The sequence below is a fragment of the Podarcis muralis genome, chromosome W (assembly GCF_964188315.1).
Source record: "Podarcis muralis chromosome W, rPodMur119.hap1.1, whole genome shotgun sequence".
NCBI lineage: Eukaryota > Metazoa > Chordata > Lepidosauria > Squamata > Lacertidae > Podarcis > Podarcis muralis.
Window position 1 is genome coordinate 24,449,432 of NC_135674.1, and position 16,156 is coordinate 24,465,587.

The following is a 16,156-nucleotide window of genomic DNA, read 5'->3' on the forward strand; positions in this document are numbered from 1 at the left end:
CCCCCTCGTTGGAAATAACTCACACAAGGACACAGATATTAGGTTTATGTTACTGGGCAAATTTTGGCCACAACTTTGTTGAAATTAAAGAATGTGAGCAGTATTGGCTTAGGCATTGATTGGACCTGACTATATCTGACTCCTGCCCATTGTGCAGGAAGTCCCAGTAAGGGTAAGCCACCGGTAGGGGGAGCCCTGTCGATGCGAACCAACTCAAGCTCCCCCTGGTGTTCCCGTCGGGGTCATTTCAAGGCCTTAGCCCCCCAGGTGGGCTTCAGACTAGATCAACACCCCCGGATTCCTTTAACGGAATACCCTTAAGCATGGAGGGGCAGGTGATGGCCACACTTCCCCTCCCCCACACAAGGTCAAACAATGCCTAACTGCAACCCTAACAAAGTTGTGATGATTGCTACGAGGTAGGCGAAAACCAAGTGTCCAGTGCCAATTTGCCAAGTCGAAAAATTCCTACCAGGCCCCTCGGACAACCAAGGCGACCAACCGTAGTCCATAGCAAGGCCATTGCCTAACCTGCAAAATAGGGAGGCAGGGCGTGTGATTGAGGAAGCGAGCCAAAGAGGAAGTTCTCTGGGGGTTGGCTGGCCGGACTCTGACGTGGCCGGGATGCCATAGGCAACGGGGGACAGAGTCCCCCGCCCCTGGTGGGGAGTGGGTGGCCACGTGGTCCACCGCAACTCCTCCCCACTGGGAAGTGGAGCAGATTTCCGAAGACATATCCTGTATTTGCATGTTACCCCAACACATTCCTCCTATGTTAATCATGTATAACCCTCCCCTTTTCTGATGGAGTGGTGATGTTTAGCGAACTGTCTGCTGGGATAAGATAGGAACTTTAAAAAGTCCTTGTCACCCCGTTCTCGGGGTTCAATTCCTCTCTGAACCTGTTGCGCAATAAACTTTGGTCTCCACTATTTGCTCTGGTTGGTGGCTGGACTCCTTCTTTGTTCCGCAGGGACCCACGGGCTCTGAGCTGCCTCCCACCTGGATTTTTCCGTAACAACAGAAACTCGACTAACCCTCTTGAGAGAAGAAAGGTGGCTTTTGCTCCCGCTGCAATGTTGTAATCTAAATAAGCACATCTTCCTACAAGTGAATAGTAGCCACCTATCTGGGGGGGAATAAAGTGGTATGCTGAGAGACATGGATACGGTGGAGAGCAAATCTGTGTTCAAAAATCCGGACATCCAGAGAGAAACCAGATGGCAGCTTTGTTTTACTGTGTCCACAGAACTCAATGAAAGCCAACCAGGGCAGCAGCTGAAGAAGGTGCAAAAAAGGGTTTTCTTGTGTGTGTTACTTGTGGCTGATTAGCTGCTCTCCCTGTGCAAAGGTCAGAGGGGGCAGGGTTTCTGTTGAGGTAGGTGATTAGCTGTGGGAGGAGCTTATCAGAGCTTGCAGGGCAGCAGCTGAAGAAGGTGCAAAAAAGGGTTTTCTTGTGTGCGTTACTTGTGGCTGATTAGCTGCTCTCCCTGTGCAAAGGTCAGAGGGGGCAGGGTTTCTGTTGAGGTAGGTGATTAGCTGTGGGAGGAGCTTATCAGAGCTTTTAGGGCAGCAGCTGAAGAAGGAGCAAAAAGGGTTTTCTTGTGTGTGTGTGTTTCTTTGTGGCTGATTAGCTGCTCTCCCTGTGCAAAGGTCAGAGGGGGCAGGGTTTCTGTTGAGGTAGGTGATTAGCTGTGGGAGGAGCTTATCAGAGCTTGCAGGGCAGCAGCTGAAGAAGGAGCAAAAAGGGTTTTCTTGTGTGTGTGTGTTTCATCTTGATCCATCTTTTAGATTTAAGGGAGCTAGTCTCACACGTTTGTTGGCGGTGACCTAGGTTTTTTTTTTTGGGGGGGGGGGAGTTATTTGTCCTGTCTTCACGCTTTTTATAATGGAGGACCGCTGTAGTCACCCCCAATGACATGTTCTCAAGATGGAGGGTGAGGGAACAGCTGCAGTCGCCTGCGATTCCTGCGCAATGTTTGCCATCTTGCCAAAGGTTGCAGGCAGCTTTACTTGCAGCAATTGCATGTTGATTGCCCTCTTACAAGACAAAGTCCAGCAACTGGAGGAACGTGTAGCTACGCTCCAAAGAATTAGAGAGCTGGAGCTCTTCTTGGAAGCAACAGAGCACACCGTCTCCACCAAGGAGGAGACAGGGGACTCCCCTGAGAAGGAGGCTAGATCACCAACACAGGAGCCAGATATATGGAGAAACGTGACTCAAAGAAGTAGGAGGCCCAGGGTTCGCTCTGATTGTTTAGAAATACACAATCGCTTTGAGGTCCTCTCCCCTAGCATGAAAGACGAAGAGCAGACTGCATTTGAGGATCTCTCCCTCATTACAGTCGATCAGGTATATGAAGACGAGCAGCAAAGTCAGTCCTCAGGGAATGTGCAGGCGACCTTGGAACGGACAGCTCACGGAAGAACCCCGACCAGACCTAAGAGGAGGCGTGTAGTGGTGATAGGGGATTCCCTACTGAGGGGAACAGAAGCAGTGATCTGTGGGCCTGACAAGATGTCTCGGGAAGTGTGCTGTCTCCCCGGGGCTAAGATCCAAGATGTAACTGAACGACTGCAAGGAATCATAAAACCCACTGACAAATACCCCTTCCTCTTGGTTCATGTGGGAACCAATGACACTGCAAGCAATAGCCTCCAGAGGATCAAAAGAGACTACGAGGCTCTGGGCAGGAAATTGAAGCAATTAAATGCACAAATTGTCATCTCATCTGTCCTCCCAGTTGAACGACGTGGCCCAGGGAGAGAGGGAAAAATAGTGGAAGTGAACAACTGGCTTCGCAAATGGTGTAAACAGGAATGGTTTGGATTCTTAGATCACGGACTGCAGTTTCTTAAAGATGGACTTCTGGCAAGCGATGGGCTGCACCTCACAACGGTTGGGAGGAATGTTTTTGCCAAAAATCTCAGAAACCTCATCAGGAGGGCTTTAAACTGACTAATGTGGGGGAGGGAGACAGTGCTCCTGAAGGTAGGAGTCTATCAATTGATGAAGATGATCATCCAAATGTCATAGACCGAATGGAGCAAACAGCATGCAGACCTAGTGGTGGGAGGAAAAAATCCTTAAATAAGAGACACGGGGGAATGATTAATGGACTTCAATGTCTGTACACTAATGCGCAAAGCATGGGAAATAAACAAGATGAGCTTGAGCTCTTGGTGCAGCAAACTAAATATGACATAATAGGCATCACTGAAACCTGGTGGGATAAGTCCCACGATTGGAATGTAATAATGGAGGGATACAATCTATTTCAGAGAAACAGACCAGACAAGAAAGGAGGAGGAGTGGCGTTATATGTCAGGGATGTGTATACCTGTGAAGAGATCCAAGATTTAGAACCTCAAAGCCAAAGTGAGAGCGTTTGGGTCAAAATTAAGGGAGAGAAGAATAACAGAGACCTCATTGTGGGAGTTTACTATAGATCCCCAAGCCAAACGGAGGACATAGATGATGCCTTCCTGGAACAGATGGCCAAGCATGCAAAAGGAAGGGAGATAGTAGTAATGGGGGACTTCAATTACCCGGATCTTTGTTGGATGTCAAACTCAGCCAAGAGCATAAGGTCAAACAGATTCCTCACTGGCCTTGCAGACAACTTCATTGTCCAGAAAGTGGGAGAAGCAACAAGAGGAACAGCCATTTTAGATCTGGTCCTAACCAATGTTGATGACCTGGTTAGTGGGGTAGAAGTGGAAGGATCATTAGGCGTGAGTGATCATGCTCTTCTGAAGTTTACTATACAGCGGAAAGGAGCAGCCAAGCATACTAGGACTCAATTTCTTGACTTTAAGAAAGCCGACTTCATAAAACTTAGGGAAGTGCTGGGTGAGATCCCATGGACAGTAATACTAAAAGGAAAGGGAGTTCATGATGGCTGGGAGTTTGTTAAGAGGGCAATAGTAAAAGCACAACTTCAGGCAATACCAATGAGACGGAAACATGGAAGGTGCCTAAAGAAGCCAGGGTGGCTATCTAAAGAACTTTTAACTGAGTTAAGATTAAAAAAGGATGTGTACAAAAAATGGAAAAGGGGGGAAACCACCAAAGAGGAATTCAAACAAATAGCCAGCACATGTAGACACAAAGTCAGAAAAGCTAAAGCACAGAATGAACTCAGGCTTGCTAGAGAGGTTAAAAGCAACAAAAAAGGCTTTTATGGGTATGTTTGTAGCAAAAGGAAGAACAAAGAAACAGTGGGGTCACTCAGAGGAGAAGATGGTGAAATGCAAACAGGGGACACAGAAAGGGCTGAACTCCTCAATGCCTTCTTTGCCTCAGTCTTCTCCGATAAAGAAAACAATGCCCGACCTGAAGAATTTGGAGCAAATGATTCAGCAGAGGAAACACAGCCCAGAATAACTAAGGAGATAGTACAAGAATACTTGGCTAGTCTAGATGTATTCAAGTCTCCAGGGCCAGATGAACTGCATCCAAGAGTATTAAAAGAACTGGCAGATGTGATCTCAGAACCACTGGCAGTCATCTTTGAGAATTCCTGGAGAACAGGCGAAGTCCCAGCAGACTGGAGGAGGGCAAATGTTGTCCCTATTTTCAAAAAGGGGAAAAGAGAGGACCCAAATAATTATCGCCCAGTCAGTCTGACATCAATACCAGGGAAGATTCTGGAGCAGATCATTAAGCAAACAGTCTGTGAGCACCTAGAAAGGAATGCTGTGATCACCAATAGTCAGCATGGATTTCTGAAAAATAAGTCATGTCAGACTAACCTGATCTCGTTTTTTGACAGAATTACAAGCCTGGTAGATGAAGGGAATGCAGTGGATGTAGCCTACCTTGATTTCAGCAAGGCATTTGACAAGGTGCCCCATGATATTCTTGTAAAGAAGCTGGTAAAATGCGGTCTTGACTATGCTACCACTCAGTGGATTTGTAACTGGCTGACTGACCGAACCCAAAGGGTGCTCATCAATGGTTCCTCTTCATCCTGGAGAAGAGTGACTAGTGGGGTGCCACAGGGTTCTGTCTTGGGCCCGGTCTTATTCAACATCTTTATCAACGACTTGGATGATGGACTCAAGGGCATCCTGATCAAATTTGCAGATGACACCAAACTGGGAGGGGTGGCTAACACCCCAGAGGACAGGATCACACTTCAAAATGACCTTGACAGATTAGAGAACTGGGCCAAAACAAACAAGATGAATTTTAACAGGGAGAAATGTAAAGTATTGCACTTGGGCAAAAAAAATGAGAGGCACAAATACAAGATGGGGGACACCTGGCTTGAGAACAGTACATGTGAAAAGGATCTAGGAGTCTTGGTTGACCACAAACTTGACATGAGCCAACAGTGGGACGCGGCAACTAAAAAAGCCAATGCAATTCTGGGCTGCATCAATAGGAGTATAGCATCTAGATCAAGGGAAGTAATAGTGCCACTGTATTCTGCTCTGGTCAGACCTCACCTGGAGTACTGTGTCCAGTTCTGGGCACCACAGTTCAAGAAGGACACTGACAAACTGGAACGTGTCCAGAGGAGGGCAACCAAAATGGTCAAAGGCCTGGAAACGATGCCTTATGAGGAACGGCTAAGGGAGCTGGGCATGTTTAGCCTGGAGAAGAGGAGGTTAAGGGGTGATATGATAGCCATGTTCAAATATATAAAAGGATGTCACATAGAGGAGGGAGAAAGGTTGTTTTCTGCTGCTCCAGAGAAGCGGACACGGAGCAATGGATCCAAACTACAAGAAAGAAGATTCCACCTAAACATTAGGAAGAACTTCCTGACAGTAAGAGCTGTTCGACAGTGGAATTTGCTGCCAAGGAGTGTGGTGGAGTCTCCTTCTTTGGAGGTCTTTAAGCATCTCTCCTTAGAAGGCTTCTTGAAAGAGGAAGTAGGCATTGAAAAGATAGCAGAGAAGGGACCCCCGATAAGATGGTGTGGGAATGTTCAGGGGTGCAGGAGAGGATATATTGACTAATTATATCATTATCCAACTTGTGCTAACAAGTTCCCAAAATATCAGCAGAGTTTATAACATTCCCCTTTAAGTTCGCAACGGTAACGTGTGCACAGGTTCGCTAGAACCTCTATAATAATTACTCTGGTAATTTCCCCTTTAAAAAAAAATAATAATATTTATTAAAGTTTCAAACAAAAATACAATAATACAAGAAAAGTAAAAAAAGAAAAAATACAAAAAACAGAAAAAATAGAATAACAATTAAAAACAAATCAGTCTTTCCATATCTTGTCTTTCATTCACTTGTTTCCCTGACCTCCTCACACCTCCCTTTTTTGCATTCCAGTTCAGTTAGTTACCGTAAATTTCGCTCCATAACACGCAGATTTTTCCTCCTAGAAAGTAAGGGGAAATGTCTGTGCGTGTTATGGAGCGAATGCCTACAGATGGCTGGGGAATCTGCTGCAGTTGTGAGCAGTCCGTGGCTCGCTTTGAAACAGCAAAGCGGGTGTAAGCGGCTCCTGTCAGCTAGCGGAGCCGGGGAGGAGGGAAAGAAGCAGAGCGGGAGTTGGCTGCTTTAAAACAACCCCGTCCTCTATGTCCCTCTCTCCTCCCCACTGAGCCAGCCTAGCCGGGAGGAGGGAGAGAAGCAGAGCGGGGTTGGCTGCTTTAAAACAACCCCGTGCTCTCTGTCCCTGCCTGCAGTTTTTTGCTGTCCGATTTTGGATTAGCCACTGTAGGGGCTGTGTGTGTGTGTTTGCTTGAGCTATCGTTCTCCTCCTCCTGCTTCCCGTTCACTCTCCCAACGCCCCTGCGCTCTCCCTCCGACTTTAGGATTGACACTCTGTGTGTCTGTGTGTGTGTGAGGGCTCCTTCTCCTGCTTCTGTTCACTCTCCCTGCGCCCCTGCGCTCTCCCTGCACCCCTGCAACTTTAGAATTGACACTCTGTGTGTCTGTGTGTGTGTGAGGGCTCCTTCTCCTTCTCTTGCTTCCCATTCACTCTCCCTCCGACTTTAGAATTGACACTCTGTGTGTCTGTGTGTGTGAGAGGGCTCCTTCTCCTTCTCTTGCTTCTGTTCACTCTCCCTGCGCCCCTGCGCTCTCCCTGCGCCCCTGCGACTTTAGAATTGACACTCTGTGTGTCTGTGTGTGTGTGAGGGCTCCTTCTCCTCCTCCTGCTTCCCGTTCACTCTCCCAGCGCCCCTGTGACTTCTAGCGCCCTGCGACTTTAGGGCCAGTTCTTTCTCTGCGTGTGTGTGTGTGTTTTGACCTCACTGCGCTTGTTGGTGGAAAGTGTTAGTCGCAATTTTTCTTGATTTGTCTCAGAGTGGTTACTATCATGGTTTCCTTGCCGGGGAGGAGGGAGAGACGCAGAGCCTGCTTGTTCTAAAGGAGCAAAGCCGGAGAGGAGCCTCTCCTGCATTATTAGCAGCATCCTTCTCCACACCACCCACACGTGCTCCTTGTCCCTTGAGTTCTTTTCCTTCCCTCCCCACTTAAAACGTGGTTACAAAGCACGGATCCACATGGATCCTCAGGATTTTTGCACTAGGTCACCCCAAATTCACCATCAGATCACATAGCATATCCATGGCTGCAGCCTGCACCAAAAAACACACACCCCCACTGTTTCATGGGGCCGCAATGGCGCAAAAACGTGGTTACAAAGCATGGATCCACATGGATCCTCAGGATTTTTGCATTGGGCTACCCCAAACTCACCGTCAGATCACATGTCTGTGGCCACAGCATGAACCACAAAAATCATACATCCACTGTTTCGTTTAGAATACTTTTTTCTTGTTTTCCTCCTCTAAAAACTACATGCGTGTTATGGTCAGGTGCGTGTTATAGAGCGAAAAATACGGTAATTCAGCAAATCCTTTCCCTCTTTGTTCTTATCTTAATCCTTTATCTTAGTATATTATTACTTCAAGTTCACATCTATTAACAATCCATTTTTACATAGACCTTAATAACATTGCTGCTAAAACCACTTAACTTCATTCCAACATCATTCTAACGTTCATTAATTTTGCAGTATTTCTGTAGATAGTCTTTAAATTTCTTCCAATCTCCTTCCACCGACTCTTCTCCCTGGTCTCGGATTCTGCCAGTCATCTCTGCCAGTTCCATATAGTCCATCACCTTCATCTGCCATTCTTCCAGTGTGGGTAGATCTTGTGTCTTCCAATACTTTGCAATAAGCATTCTCGCTGCTGTTGTAGCATACATAAAGAAAGTTCTATCCTTCTTTGGCACCAATTGGCCGACAATGCCCAGGAGAAAGGCCTCTGGTTTATTCAGGAAGGTATATTTAAATACCCTTTTCATTTCATTATATATCATCTCCCAGAAAGCCTTAATCCTTGGGCACGTCCACCAAAGGTGAAAGAATGTACCTTCAGTTTCTTTACATTTCCAACACTTATTATCGGGCAAATGATAGATTTTTTGCAAGCTTGACTGGTGTCATGTACCACCTGTATATCATTTTCATAATATTCTCTCTTAAGGCATTACATGCCGTGAACTTCATACCTGTGGTCCATAACTGTTCCCAGTCAGCCATCATAATGTTATGTCCAACATCTTGTGCCCATTTGATCATAGCAGATTTCACCGTTTCATCCTGAGTATTCCATTTCAACAGCAAGTTATACATTCTTGACAAAGTCTTAGTTTTGGGATCTAACAGTTCTGTTTCCAATTTTGATTTTTCCACCTGGAAGCCAATTTTCTTATCTGCATTATATGCCTCCATTATTTGATAATAATGAAGCCAATCTCGCACTTTATTTTTTAGTTTTTCAAAGCTCTGCAATTTCAATTTATCTCCCTCTTGTTCCAAATTTCCCAATATTTTGGCCATTTGGCCTCCATATTGAACTTTTTCTGAGCCTTCGCTTCCATCGGTGACAACCACCTTGGGGTTTTATTTTCAAGCAAGTCCTTATATCTTATCCAGACATTAAACAATGCTTTCCTGACAATATGGTTTTTAAATGCTTTATGTGCTTTGACCTTATCATACCACAGATATGCATGCCACCCAAATACATTGTTAAAACCTTTTAAATCCAAAATGTCTATGTTTTCAAGAAGCAGCCAATCTCTCAGCCAGCAACTGCGGCCAACTCATAGTAAAGTTTAAGGTCTGGCAGGGCAAATCCACCTCTTTCTTTTGCATCCGTTAGTATTTTAAATTTTATTCTAGGCTTCTTGCCCTGCCAGACAAATCTAGAAATATCTCTCTGCCACTTCTTGAAACAATCCATTTTATCCAAAATTTGCAGTGTTTGAAACAAAAGCAACATTCTTGGCAATACATTCATTTTTATCACAGCTATACGGCCTAGCAGTGAAAGCTTCAAATTTGACCATATTTCTATCGCTGTTAGATTTTTTTCTAAAACCTTCGTTTTTAACTTATTCAACTTAAATCCTGCAACAATTTCCCCTTTTGTTCCCTCTTAATATACAAGACACAACACAGTCTTTATAAAAGCATAAAAGAGTTTACTCACGTTCTGTTCACAATATGATCCCAGAAGGCAGACAGTCTTAAAAAGGTTACATACATTCAGAATCTAATAGCAAGATAGTCCTTTCCTCCTCTCTTGGCTGAGAGCCAAGAGGGCAACCTGCTTCTTCGAAAGATGGAGATGAGAGAGAGAGAGAATGGCTGCCTGCCCTGTGCTTTTATCATTTACCTGCACAGGTGAGGCCACACCCACCTCTGGTCACATGCGGAGGAAGTCCGTCCCCAGGAAGTTTACCTGCTTGCTGGACAGACATCACTCCCCATGTTCTAACATGTACACTCTAGGAATGTTGTCATTGACTGCTCCAGTGTTTTACATCCCACATACCCCTTCTCAGGCAATACAACATATACAAAACATAAACAACTTTATTCAACCACCCAGAGTCCCAGCTTGACACGTAGATTCTGGAAACTCTCTCTTGGTAGGGGTTTCGTCAGGATGTCAGCAGTCAACAGATGCTCTCTTGATCCTATAACAAATGCGTCGGGGAGGCTGATGGCCCAATTGGCCATGGAAAACGATCTCTGCATCGCGAATGGTAACATTACTCCCTTGTCCTCGCAGCAGTTAACGTGCATCACTTCCCGGGGAACCAGTGTTGTCGACTACATTTTATTGACGCCGGAGCTATTCTCAATTTCTACAAAAATGGAAGTGGCTGAATATTTTGGTGGTGACCACCTTCCATTGACTCTATTGTTAAACCTAATAGAGCCATTTTCAGCCCCCTCAAACTATAGTTCCACGGCACAAAGCCACCCTGTATACAAAACAAAGAAATGGACAAGCCTCAGCTCCTCTCTTGCCCTGGACATACAAAAATCATTTGATATGTCTGCAGTTCCCTCTGACCCAATTCTGCCCGCTGACCAATACCGGAAATTAATCGATGCTTTCTCAACAACTTACATAACCACCACCTCGCCTATCCACCAACGCCTCTTCTCTGAATCACCTTGGTTTGACAAGGAATGTAAAGCCCTAAGAAGGCGAATTAGGAAAATGGTCAGAATCATCAAATTTTCCAACGACCCCCAAACCCGTGCAAAGCTCATAGATATTAAAAGGACATACAGAAACATGATTCATTGCAAGAAACAGCAGCACATCCTTGAGGCTTGGTCCACTCTTCGTTCGGCTGTAGAGAGGCATGACTCCCGCTCCTTCTGGTGCTTAGTTAGACCTTCGGCTCCATTCAATTCAGCTACCCAGATTTCCGCTGATGAATGGATTGCCTATTATTCAACCAGTTTCGCTTCTCCAAATCATCTTACAGATCTCCTTCAATCCCCGTCGGACCTCTGTTCCTGTTCTCTTAGTCCCACTTCCTCAATAAACTTTACCTCAACTCGCATCTTCAACATCATAATGTCCATGCGAAGGAATAAGGCCCCCGGCCCAGACATGGTCCCGTTGGACCTTTTCCTGACTGATCCTCTTTGGTGGAGCGAACAGCTGACTCCTGTATTCACCGCTATCTCCTCCGCCCTAGACATCCCCGACTCCTGGAGAGAAGCTATAATAGTTCCGATCTTCAAAGGCGGCCAGCCAAACATCCCTAGGAACTATCGCCCCATCAGTTTATTATCTATTCCGGGGAAAATATTTGCCGCTGTTTTACTGGAAGAACTTCTTTCATGGGTCCAGGAGAGGAACATTCTACCGCTAGAACAGATTGGCTTCCGAAAGTCAGCATCAACCATGGACCACTGTCTAACTCTCTATCACCTTGCCAGTAAATACACTGCACCAAGGCAAGGCCACCTATTTGCCGCTTTTATGGACCTGGAGGCCGCCTTTGATTCCATTCCTAGGCAGAGATTATGGTCCAAACTTGCCCATCTGGGAATTGATCCGCACCTCCTCTCCCTAATTATTTCCCTTTATTCAAACACCACAGCTCGCGTCCGAAGTGGTCCCAACGGCTCCCTTACCACTCCATTCCCAACAGCCAAGGGCGTCCGACAAGGTTGTCTCTTGGCCCCTTTACTGTTTAATCTCTATCTTCATGATACAATTTCCCCTTTGAAGCTAGCATCTAAGTATCCTCCTCACTTAGCAGGCCACCCCGTTGCTTCCCTTTTCTATGCAGATGATGCCGTCATCTTATCCAGAACAGCTGCGGACCTAGCAAATGCAGTTAATGCATTTATCGCCTATTGTAAGGCGGAAGCTCTTAATATTAATTATAAAAAATCGAAAATCCTCCACTTCACTCGTTCCCGCAAACTCAAGCTGGAGCCGCTTAAGATCACAGGTGGCTACTTAGAAAAGGTAAAAGCCTTTAAATATCTAGGCTTAATATTCACTTATAATCTCTCCTGGACCACCCATCTACAATCTGCCTTTCTCGCTGCAACCACGACCTCTAATGCCATTGTCCGATTTTACCACCAGAAGGGCGGCAAACACCTTCCAGCTGCAATTCAAATATTTAATGCCAAAGTTGTCCCTAAATTATTATATGGCTGCGAAGTATGGACTACAGCAATATCAGGTAACTTGGATCGCCCACTTCATATGTTTCTGAGATCTCTTTCCGGCGTCCCGAGATGTGTCTCAGGTGCAGCCCTACGACTTGAGTTCGCCCAGCCCTCAATTGTAAAACGAGCATGGAGTCGAGCTATTTCCTATAGCTCCCACCTATTAGCATTGGATGCTCGAATTAGAGGTGGTTTTTCCAATTTGATCCTAAGAGATATTCATAATTCCCCTTGGAAAACTACAATTAACCTCAAATTCTGCTCTCTTCTCAATCTGAATTGTAAAACTGTTCTTAACTTAGAGTGTATCAGTCCGGCGGCCCTACCTCCAATTAAAAAGAAGCTACAGCAACTTGACTTCTCTAACACAGCTTCCCATGCAAGAGGGCCGTGTTCAGGCCTAGCCTTAGCTATTCCACCCCCTGAAGGGATCCCTCTATACTGCTTCACAATTTCTTCGGAGGCTAAGCGAAGGGCCTTTACCTGTGCCCGTCTCAACTGTTTTCCTACAGCAGTTCTGTCGGGTCGTTATTCCAGAGTTCCCATCGCAAATAGAACATGCACCTGTAATGACACGGCTCTGGAGACTATGGAACATGTAATGCTCTTCTGTCCCAACTGGACAGATGAAAGATCTCGGTTCTTTTTTTTTTTTTTTATAAATATTTTTTATTGCGTTTCTTTCCATAGGTTCACAAGTTCAAAAATACAAGAGTAAAAAACAAGAAACAAATTATAAAGATATAAGAAAATAAAAAAGAATAGATATGTGTCAAATCATCTTTCCATAATTTATCACTGTCAGTTGGACCTCCTCACATCTTCCAGGCCTTGCGTTCTATGCAATAACAGTGTCAGCAATTTGTTACCTTATTTCGCGACTTACTGTAACTTTCAATTATTATGTTTCCAAATTCAGAATGTTATAACCCAGTTTTAGTACCTTTAAAATAAACATAATATATTTGTTTCACATTTGTCTCCTCTTTTTTTCTTTGTTATCACTTACTTTACCATTTACTTAATCAAATTGCGAAAGCATAACATTTCCTAATCGTGCACATTCTTAACATTCATACAGTTTATAATGTTTTTGCAAATAGTCTTTAAATTTTTTCCAGTCCTCCTCTATTATTTCCTCGTCCAGATCTCGGATTCTGCCAGTCATTTCAGCCAGTTCCATATAGTCCATCAACTGCGTCTGCCATTCCTCCAGTGTGGGTAAATCTTGTATCTTCCAATGCTTTGCGATGAGAATTCTTGCTGCTGTAGTTGCATACATAAACAAGGTTCTATCTTTTTTTGACACCTTCCGGTCCACCATGCCCAGAAGGAAGGCCTCCGGTTTCTTGGGAAAGGTATATCTAAATACCTTTTTAAGTTCATTATAAATCATTTCCCAGAAGGCCTTCACTTTTGGGCAGGTCCACCAGAGGTGAAAGAATGTCCCTTCTGCCTCTTGACATTTCCAACATTTATTATCAGACAGGTGATATATCTTAGCTAACTTGACTGGGGTCATGTACCACCGGTATACCATTTTCATAATGTTTTCTTTCAAGGCACTACATGCCGTGAACTTCATTCCGGTGTTCCATAACCTTTCCCAGTCTTCAAACATAATGTTGTGACCAACATCCTGTGCCCATTTTATCATGGCAGATTTAACTATCTCATCCGAAAGATCTCGGTTCTTAACTCCTCTCGTGAACAAGCTTCATCTCCCAATCCAGCCTTGGATAGTGTCCCTTTTTTTGCAGGATTCTGATTGTTGGATTACCGAGATGACAGCTAACTTCCTGCTCAGTGTGATGAAGAGGAAAGCGGCACTAACTTCTTCCTTAACACCACAGCTGCAGTCGATACGCCGCACAATCGAACGAAGTTCCAAGTAGCCTTATTGTACAAGGACAATGGAGCTAGGACAAATCTGAGGAGCTGAAGGACCCTTTAACGATCCTCCTCCAGCCTCAGCAGTTTTTTGTCTTTTTGTTTTTGTACTATCTGTCACTCGATGTTTTAAATCCCCTGTCGCTTTTGTTATCCCCCCCTTTTTTTTTCTTTAACTATTCGCCCAGGACGATATCTACCTTTACCTCCCCACCCCCATTTTATGTTGTTATTTCTATGTATATCATGCTATGGCCCCACGGCTAATGCAATAAAATCTATTAAGATGTCAGCAGTCATCTCTTGGGTGCTGCAGTAGGATAGTTCCACAAGTCCATCCTGGATCATCTGGCGTATGTAGTGGTATCTAACCCCAATGTGTTTTGTTCTGGCCAGGAACTTTCCACTCTGCGTCAGCCTCACCCGTGGCTGTCTCAATCGCTGGCAGAATCCGTCAGTGGGCGTTTCTTAAACTTCTTCCAGCAAAGAAGTTCTTTCACGCCCAGTCTCCTCCTACTTTCCCTGCGCGGAAGCCTTCTGCTCAAGGAAGGTGTAGGCAGCGGAGGACCCTTCCTCCCCCCGCTGGTCCCCGGCAAGGAGTCATGTGACTCCCTCTCAGATTCCCCCATCTGCCCCCCTTCTCCACTGGAGCTGAGCTGATTCCCTTCCCCAGAAGATGGGCTGCCTCTCCCAATCCCGGGACGCTCTCTGGGATCCCTCTGGAGCCCTCTCTCTCCCTCCGGCACTGGCAGTTCCCTGACAGATATTTATTACTTTTCCAACAATTTAAACACAACACTACAAAGAAAAAGAAAAAAAGAACAGAACAATACAATACAAAAACACTACATAACACTGACACATTAAACTAACATAACCAAACAAAAACAGTTTAAAACACATCAAAACAATTTCAGTATCTTATCTTTCATTCACTTATTTCCACGACCTCCTCACACCTCCCTTTTTGTATTCCACTTCTATTAGTTGTTTCAGCAATTCCTTTCCATCTTCCTCTGTTTTTTATCCTATAATTATCTTAACACATTCTAACCTTATTTTTCCTTTAATATTCTATTAATCTATTTATACTTAATTCCTTATAACATTTCTACTAAAGCCATATCACTTCATTCCAACATTCTTCTAACATTCATTAATTTTACAATGTTTCTGTAAATAGTCTTTAAACTTTTTCCCGTCTTCTTCCACCGACTCTTCTCCCTGGTCTCGGATTCTGCCAGTCATTTCCGCCAGTTCCATATAGTCCATCAACTTCATCTGCCATTCTTCCCTGGTGGGTAAATCTTGTGTCTTCCAATACTTCGCGATGAGTATTCTTGCTGCTGTTGTTGCATACATAAAAAAAGTTATATCCTTCTTTAGCACCAATTGGCCGACCATGCCCAGGAGAAAGGCCTCTGATTTCTTCAGGAAGGTATATTTAAATACCTTTTTCATTTCATTATAAATCATCTCCCAGGATGTCTTAATCCTTGGGCATGTCCACCAAAGGTGAAAGAATGTACCTTCAGTCTCATTACATTTCCAACATTTATTGTCGGGCAGATGGTAAATTTTTTCAAGCTTAACTGGTGTCATGTACCACCTATAAATCATTTTCATTAAATTTTCTCTTAGGGCATTACATGCCGTGAATTTCATACCTGTGGTCCATAACTGTTCCCAGTCAACCATCATTATGTTATGTAATGGGAATTGGGGTTGCTTGTGCGTAAATTCCAAACTGCTCCAAGCTGGTTGTATAGCTAAACCTTTCCCTGGTTTGACAGCCCTTACAACGCGACTGTCTCAGTCAATGGCAGAATCCGTCAGTGGGCGTTTCCTAAACTTCTTCCAACATAAGAATTCCTTGACTCCAAGTCTCCTCCTAGATTCTCTGTGCGGAAGCTTTCTGCGCAGCGTGGGCGTGCCAAGCGGAGGTCCTGTGCTCTCCCCGCTGATCTCACTGGAAGAGTCTCGGAGCCTTCCCTCCGAAGTACTCTCAGCCTCCCCTTTCTTCCTGGTGTCACCTTGATTTCCTTCCCCAGCGGAAGCTCTCTCTCTCTCCTTGCTAGTTCCCTCCCCTGCATCCTTGGGGAGCCTTACCTCTCCTCTTGTCTCTGATGGCAGTTCCCTGACATCCACCTCCCTCCCAGGGCCCTCCCCCTCCCCCGTCCGTTCCTTGGACGGTGATGCGGGGAACCCCTGGAAGGAGCTATCCTCTTCCTCAGATGATTCCAACACCGCTCTCCACCTGCTGCTGTCTCTTTCCTCTGCCC

At 45.0% G+C, this 16,156-nt stretch overlaps 1 long non-coding RNA gene across 1 annotated transcript in view; it reads right to left on the minus strand.

Moving 5' to 3' along the window:
• LOC144326270 (uncharacterized) overlaps nt 1-15,237 on the minus strand; it is a 188,092-nt gene extending 172,855 nt beyond the window's left edge. The window contains exon 1 of the long non-coding RNA XR_013391464.1: nt 15,026-15,237. This is a non-coding gene — a long non-coding RNA (uncharacterized LOC144326270). The remainder of the gene's footprint in view (nt 1-15,025) is intronic.
• Nucleotides 15,238-16,156: the final 919 nt, after the last annotated feature.